This window comes from Dryobates pubescens, chromosome Z (genome assembly GCF_014839835.1).
Source record: "Dryobates pubescens isolate bDryPub1 chromosome Z, bDryPub1.pri, whole genome shotgun sequence".
Lineage (NCBI taxonomy): Eukaryota > Metazoa > Chordata > Aves > Piciformes > Picidae > Dryobates > Dryobates pubescens.
Genome location: NC_071657.1, coordinates 69,353,411 through 69,360,893, shown reverse-complemented (window position 1 = coordinate 69,360,893; position 7,483 = coordinate 69,353,411).

Below are 7,483 nucleotides of genomic sequence, written 5' to 3'. Positions count from 1 at the left end.
CAATCCACCCTGTGAGCAAAGTCAGTTTGTTCTCATCCGTAGAGTAGCAGTGTGGTTGCCTCCTGCCTCTGTGCTAAATAGATAATACTGTAGTCCAATTATAATTTGGAGGAAATTTTGTCATGGCTAATTTCTATGGATTGATTGAAATTTTGTGACATCTCTGTGTTAAGGAAGGTGTTAGGTTATGTCTGGATTCAATCACAGAATTTTAGGGGCTGGAGGGGACCTCATTGAGTTCAACCCCTCTGCCAGAGCAGGATCACCTATAGCAGGTCACACAGGAACACATCCAGGTGGGTTTTGAATATCTCTTGAATATCTCCAGAGAGGGAGGCTTCACAACCCCTCTGGACAGAACTTAAGGTCTTTTGCAGCCCCATGGTTATGTGAGTCTGTGTGAGGAAGCAGACACACAGGGAAATTTTTCAGTAACAACATGCTTAACCACTCTTCATGTTGTAGTATATAGAATAATGAGTCACCAGAAGCATATTGTAACAAGGTACTAGGATCATGATGGGGTGCAACAACTCTACTTTGATTTGATTGGTAATAAACTTCCCCAAATGAGTCTGGTTTGCCAATGTTGGTAATTGGTGAGTGATCTCTCTCTATCCTCGTCTCCACCCATGAGCCTGTCCTCTTTACTCTTCCATGTCCAGCTTAGGAGGAGAGAGATAGAGCACCTTTGGTGGGCACCTGGTGGTCCAGCCAGGGTCAGCCCACCACACTCAAATGCTAGTAGGGTGATACCTACATCTGTTTCCTGTATAATCTCCTTGAAACAGATGTGACCTTAGAATGAGTGCACCTGTGGTTTGTGAAGGCAATTAAAAAAGAGCAAACCCTCTTCCAGAGAAGTTAGCTTTATTGCAAGGGTGAAAGGATTGTGGGACATAGCCCTTTGCAAACATCTGTGCCTCCTGGGGTGCAGCCACGGGAAAGTGGGGGATATGAAGGTTGGCAGGAGCTGCTATCCAAGCACCTTTCTTGTGCTTCAATTCAATTCTATTCAATTCAATTCAGTTTTCAGTTCTGTTCTATTCTATTCTATTCTATTCTATTCTATTCTATTCTATTCTATTCTATTCTATTCTATTCTATTCTATTCTAGGACACAGTCTCAGGCTGCGCCAGGGGGGGTTCAGGCTAGATGTTAGGAAAAAGTTCTATACAGAAAGAGTAATTGCCCATTGGAATGGGCTGCCTAGGGAGGTGGTGGAGTTGCTGTCATTGGAGGTGTTTAGGAGGAGACTTGATGGGGTGCTTGGTGCCATGGGTTAGTTGTTTAGTTGGTATTGGATTGGTTGATGGGTTGGACACAGTGATCTTGAAGGTCTCTTCCAACCTGGTTTATTCTATGTATTCTATGTATTCTATTCTATGTATTCCATTCCATTCCATTCCATTCCATTCTCTATTACCTTTCTTAGTAATCTTGAGCTGATAGTATAAGGACAGCTGGGCACCATTCCTTCTTTATTAGTTATTATTAACACTTTTGTCTTCCTAGAGAGTCTGCCTTGCTGTACTCTGCTGACTTTTCCGGGGCTTCGCGTCCACTAGAGGGAAGTGTGCACAAAGCATACATTGATCATACATTGATCTTGCTCTTCAGCTGCCTCAGTGCCAGTAAAAACAAGCACAGATTGAAGAATAATTATAGTACATTTACTGCAGGAAAAAATAATTGTTTCATGCCATTTAAACCCCACTTCTAATAAGCTAGGAATTAAAGAATCAAGATTTCGTTTTAAAATAAAAAATAACTAATTTGCTGATGTGGTAAAAGGTGAACCACAGCACGAATTGCCAGCTATTCCTGCGTGGCTGAAGATGGTTCACACAGCAAGAAAGAGCTTCTAGAAACAGTAGACATCAGCCCAAGGATAGGGAATATAAAGGCAATCAAAGACCCAACAGGCATCACGTCACAAACATTTCAGACATACATGTGCTATGTATTTATTAGGCTGCATGCTGATATGTCTGAATGTTTTTAAATGGTTAGTATGGGTGGGGGTTTTTTTGGTGGTTTTGTTGGTTTTGTTTGTGTGTTTTTAAGAACTGGGGTGAAGGGTCTGCCAGTCTGTATGTAGTGTACATGGCCAGATGTGTTATTACAGTGGGTGAGGATTGATATACTCGTCAAATTAAAAGAAAATACACACACACATACATTTATCTACAGCCATCTGTGTACATTCATCTGTCTGTCAGCTTGTTTTCACCAAGCAGAGACAGCAGTGTGCCTCCTGGTGTGTGCAGGCTCCTCACTGGTCTCACATCAGTGCAGGTTTTTGTTTGGCTGCAGCTTTCTCTTTGCTCCTTACTGAGCTCACAACAGGTTATTGGTCACCATAGAGGACACAAATGGATATAGAGAAAAGCTGAAGAACAGCATAAACAAGACTAATGACAAGGGACATGTTTTACTTTGTGTACTACTCAAGTATTAAATGTTTTGTCTTTGAGTCTGAAATTTTATGTCTGTGTGTCTAGGCAGGACTAATGGCCCTTAGGATCCCTGACCAGGTTTTGCAGACAGTGGAAATAGCCGTTTAATATCTATCTACTAAATCAGCAAGATAGTGTTCCCCCCCAGCCCCAGTCCCCAAAAGAAAAATAACTTCCTTGAGAGTTACCATAGTATCATAGTGTCAATCAGGGTTGGAAGGGACCACAAGGATCATCTAGTTCAAACCCCGCTGCCATGGGCAGGGACACCCCACACTAGATCAGGCTGGCCAGAGCCTCATCCATCCTGCTCTTAAACACCTCCAGGGATGGGGCCCCAACCACCTCCCTGGACAACCCATTCCAGGGCTTCACCACTCTCATGGGGAAGAACTTCCTGCTCACCTCCAGCCTGAACCTCCCCACCTCCAGCTTCATTCCATTCCCCCTAGTCCTATCATTACCTGAGATCCTGAGAAGTCCCTCCCCAGCCTTCTTGTAGCCCCCTTCAGATACTGGAAGGCCACAATGAGGTCATCTCGGAGCCTTCTCTTCTCCAGACTGAACAGCCCCAACTCTTTCAGTCTGTCCTCATAGGAGAGGTGCTCCAGCCCTCTGATCATCCTCATGGCCCTTCTCTGGACACCTTCCAGCACCTCCAGATCCCTCTTGTAATAGGGGCTCCAGAACTGGAGGCAGTACTCCAGGTGGGGTCTCAGCAGAGCTGAGTAGAGGGGGAGAATCACCTCCCTTGAGCTGCTGGCCACACTTCTCTTGATGCAGCCCAGGATCTGGTTGGCCTTCTGGGCTGCAAGTGCACACTGAGAGCTCATGTTGAGCTTCTTGTCCACCAGCACCCCCAAGTCTCTCTCCTCAGGGCTGCTTTCCAGCCAGTCACTGCCCAGCCTGGATTTGTGCCTGGGATTGCCTCAACCCAGCTGCAGGCCCCTGCCCTTGGTCTTGTTGAACCTCATGAGGTTGGCTTGTGCCCACTTCTCTCACCTGTCAAGGTCCATCTGGATGCCATCCCTTCCCTCCAGCATGTCTGCTGCACCACACAGCTTGGTGTCATCAGCAAACTTGCTGAGGGTGCCAGTCAATGCCACTGTCCACACCTGTGCCACACCTGTACTGGTTTAGATTTGTTCCAATTTGCCATCAGTCAGCTGCGAGCTGTGATTAAGTACCCAGGCAGCATGTGAAAAATGATCCAGACAGCAGCCATACAAATAATTCTAAAGTTTTGCTGGCTTTTTTTCTTTGCTTTCATATTTTACTAAGAAACAGAAAGTTGCATGTCCATAGCACAGTGGTTGTAGCAGCACAGTCTGTCTTAGGAGAATTTCTTCATAGTTCCATCAGAAACAAATGATTTGGAGATTGGAGACAATAGAATTGAAAACCTGGACCAGTGGATTCTGCAGCATCTTTGGAAACCTGAGACAAAAATCTCCTGAAATATTGTGATTTAAATAATTTCATGGCAGTAACCAGAGGAAGAGAAACATGTGCAAATCTTTCTCCTTCTCAGATGCAACTTTACAAGATGGAGATTATGGAGGTGCATTTTGGGGGCCAAAATGACTGTAGTAAACTGGAGAAGGACTATAAAGATATCCCCTCTGGACTGGTGTTTGAAATAGGCATGACCATGAAGCTGAGTGTTTCTCACCACCAAGTTCTTTACAAAGCCTGACAAGGGACTTTGGTGTTATTCCAATTGATAATGCTTGTAATCCTCAAACTCTGAAAGGGCAATTTTGTCTGATTAAGAAGTACCAAAGGCCTTAGATGTGTATTTGTATGACTGATGGTATCTTTGTTTACTCCTTTTTGCCTGTGGTGTTCAGATAGCTCATACTGTGTCCAGTTCTGGGCCCCTCAGTTTAAGAAGGACATCGAGACACTTGAATGTGTCCAGAGAAGGGCAACAAGGCTGGTGAGAGGCCTTGAGCACAGCCCTATGAGGAGAGGCTGAGGGAGCTGGGATTGTTTAGCCTGGAGAAGAGAAGGATCAGAGGTGACCTCATTGCCCTCTTCAACTACCTGAAAGGTGGTTGTAGACAGGAAGGGGTTGGTCTCTTCTCCCAGACAACCAGCACCAGAACAAGGGGACACAGTCTCAAGCTGCACCAGGGGAGGTTTAGACTCGAGGTGAGGAAAAAGTTCTTCACCGAGCGAGTCATTTGTCATTGGAATGGGCTCCCCGGGGAGATGGTGGAGTCGCCATCCCTGGAGGTGTTCAAGGGGAGATTGGACATGGCACTTGGTGCCATGGTCTAGTTGTGGGGTCTGTTGGGACAGGTTGGACTCAATGATCTTTGAGGTCTCTTCCAACCTTGGTTATACTGTGATACTGCTTTCCAAAATGTCAAGATTACATTTTTCTTCTTCTTTGAGTTTTGATTTAAGACTGAGGAGAGAAAGGAGAACATAAGACCTGTTTCTGCTTAAATTCTTTTCTGTCTGCAGTATTCTGTTCACTTTGATTTATTTACCATAATCTGAACAGATTACAGATCCTTTTTCTTAGCTTTCTTGTCTATTACATACACTCTATTTAATTTTAAATATTTATGGATTTTAATTACTACAAACAAGGCTGCATCACCTTCAGTAAGCTTGCTCATCTGACCATCACCCATATTATTCTCATCAGGCTGGGCTACCTGAAGCTTTTCATTATTTCAGGGTATCTAACAACTGCTTAAATGTGTGCCTGGGTCAACTCACATATACTGCTGGATCAACTTGCTTATTTGGAGGTTTATATTTAGGCAAGTGCCTCAGTGTCTGGATGAAATGAAGCCTTTAAGGGTTAGCCTGTGGTCAGTTATCTTATTTAGTTACTTTACACTGCAAAGGAACACTCCTATTAATGTACCAACATTAAAATCTCAAAAAATGTGGCTTTAGTGAGAAAGGATTATTAGACACACACTGTCATGACAGCACAAGCATTTTCCCAGTTAGATTCGATGGCTGTCTGCTAAGGAAGCATTTTCTCATAGGGGAACTTAATTTTTGATTTTTCAGAAGCACACAGGAGGAGTTATGTTAATTTAAACTTAAATTGCACAGCACTACACTTTAGCTAGTGCCTTCAATATCACAGACTAAGTTTTAATCTGTAGGGTTGAGGATACTAAAGAATAAAGAAATGAAGGATGTATTCATCTCTGCAATTCACTGGTTTGCATTGGGAGGCAGTGGCTTCTTCTTCCACAGTATTTGGTCTATTGTGAATAAAGCTGCTGTGTTTCACAGAATAAGGGAAAAACAACAGTGTAAAACTGCAAGCAGAAGCAAGCATAGAGGTACAGATTTCTTAGGCACAGTAAGCAGCAAGGAGTAGCATTCCATGCTTCTAATCTTGTCAGTATTACTCATTTCTCATATTTTTGTCCGTCCAGAAAAATACAAATCCCTCATTTCTACAGAAGGAAGTCAGAGTGCCTGAGTCTGTGCAGTTATTTACCTAGTACAGGCCAGCCAGTAGCATCTAAGCCCAAAAGCAGGGGTAACCAGCTCCTGTTTAGGCATCTCCTATTTAACTTCTGCTGGAGGTAGGCACCTAGATACCTCTTCAAAAATTTCCACTAGCTTTTGGGGTTAGTAATTTATCTTTCTTTTCTTGATGGGTTTGAGAAAGTATTCTGGATTGGAGAGGAGAAGTCCACCTCCAAATATGTTTATATAGGTATCTCCCTATTTGGTGACACAGATTTAGCTAGCTCGGTAGTCTTTTGAACATATGGTCCTTCTAGGACTTAAAAAATGTATAGATACTAATTATTTTTAATGTGGTTATCACTGGTGTCCATGAGCTGCATACATTTTCCTGATAGTTGTCTTCATGCTCTCAACTGAGAGGAAATTCTGCTTCAGAAAGCAGAGCTACAAAAATGACACAAGAGCTGACAGATACTGTGATAAAGGCATAAGCAGAAAAGTTATGTACAACATTTTCATTTCAAACAACGGTATGCATATGCAAAAAATGAACTAAAATTGACAGACATCATTAATCAACATTTCCCCCCCTCCTTGTCAAGGAAGCTCTTGGATCTGAGTTCCCAGAAATGTGGATGAGTGTGCAAAAAAAATGTTCATTACCCTTCTTTACTGATAAATTTAGTAGTGTAATATATCTGGTATTTTCTCATTTGGAGCCCAATCTTCTACAATAATCTTCACTGAGTGAATTAAAAATGGGACAGCACTCAGCACCATCATGGTGTGCAATTGAGAACTGTATTTTTGTGCTCTCTTGAAAGACTTGACTTGGTAGGACTTGTATACTATATGTAGTGCACTTTGGTGTATGCTGTGTCTTCAGGCATCTTTGCAGGCAAAATAAAAGACTGTTTAAAGACTTTAATCTTTTAATTAAACCTTAAGCTGAAAGTAAACTTTTGAAGGCATTGCAGTAGAAAGATGAACATTAATTATTTTGGCATATCTGAAATTACATTCCAACAAATCTTATTAGTAAAGTAATTCTGCATATAAATGTTAGCTGTAAATCATTGCCTATGTTATCTGCTCCCTTTTTTTGGTATTTATGGTGGAAAATTACTTCAGGTCTCTTCAGGTATGCATTAATCTTGTAAGAATGACAGTTTCATGAACTTTTGAAGTCTGTCACTCAGTTTTCCTTCGGACAGTGAGTGATTTTGTGTGTAAAGTGTCACCACTGAAATCCATTACAACTGTCATAGCTACAAGCTTGGGTCTTAAACTTTTAAATCAGGCTTCAGAAAAGAAAAGAGTTCTGTGCATGTAGTCCCACCAACATAAGTCTTCATTACAGAGAATCCTTCTACCAAGGCATGAATTTTGGTTGCTCTTTCCATGGGCTGCGTGAACACCACGGTGTGAAATAAAGCCAAAATTAAAAGGTAGCACAGTAGGTCAGTCTTCAGCCACTCTGATACTGCTATAGCACACACTGTGTTACATTCCTCAGGGAAGAAAACAGTGTTAAAGTAAATCCTCTACTGTTTTGCAGGTTTTCAGCAAT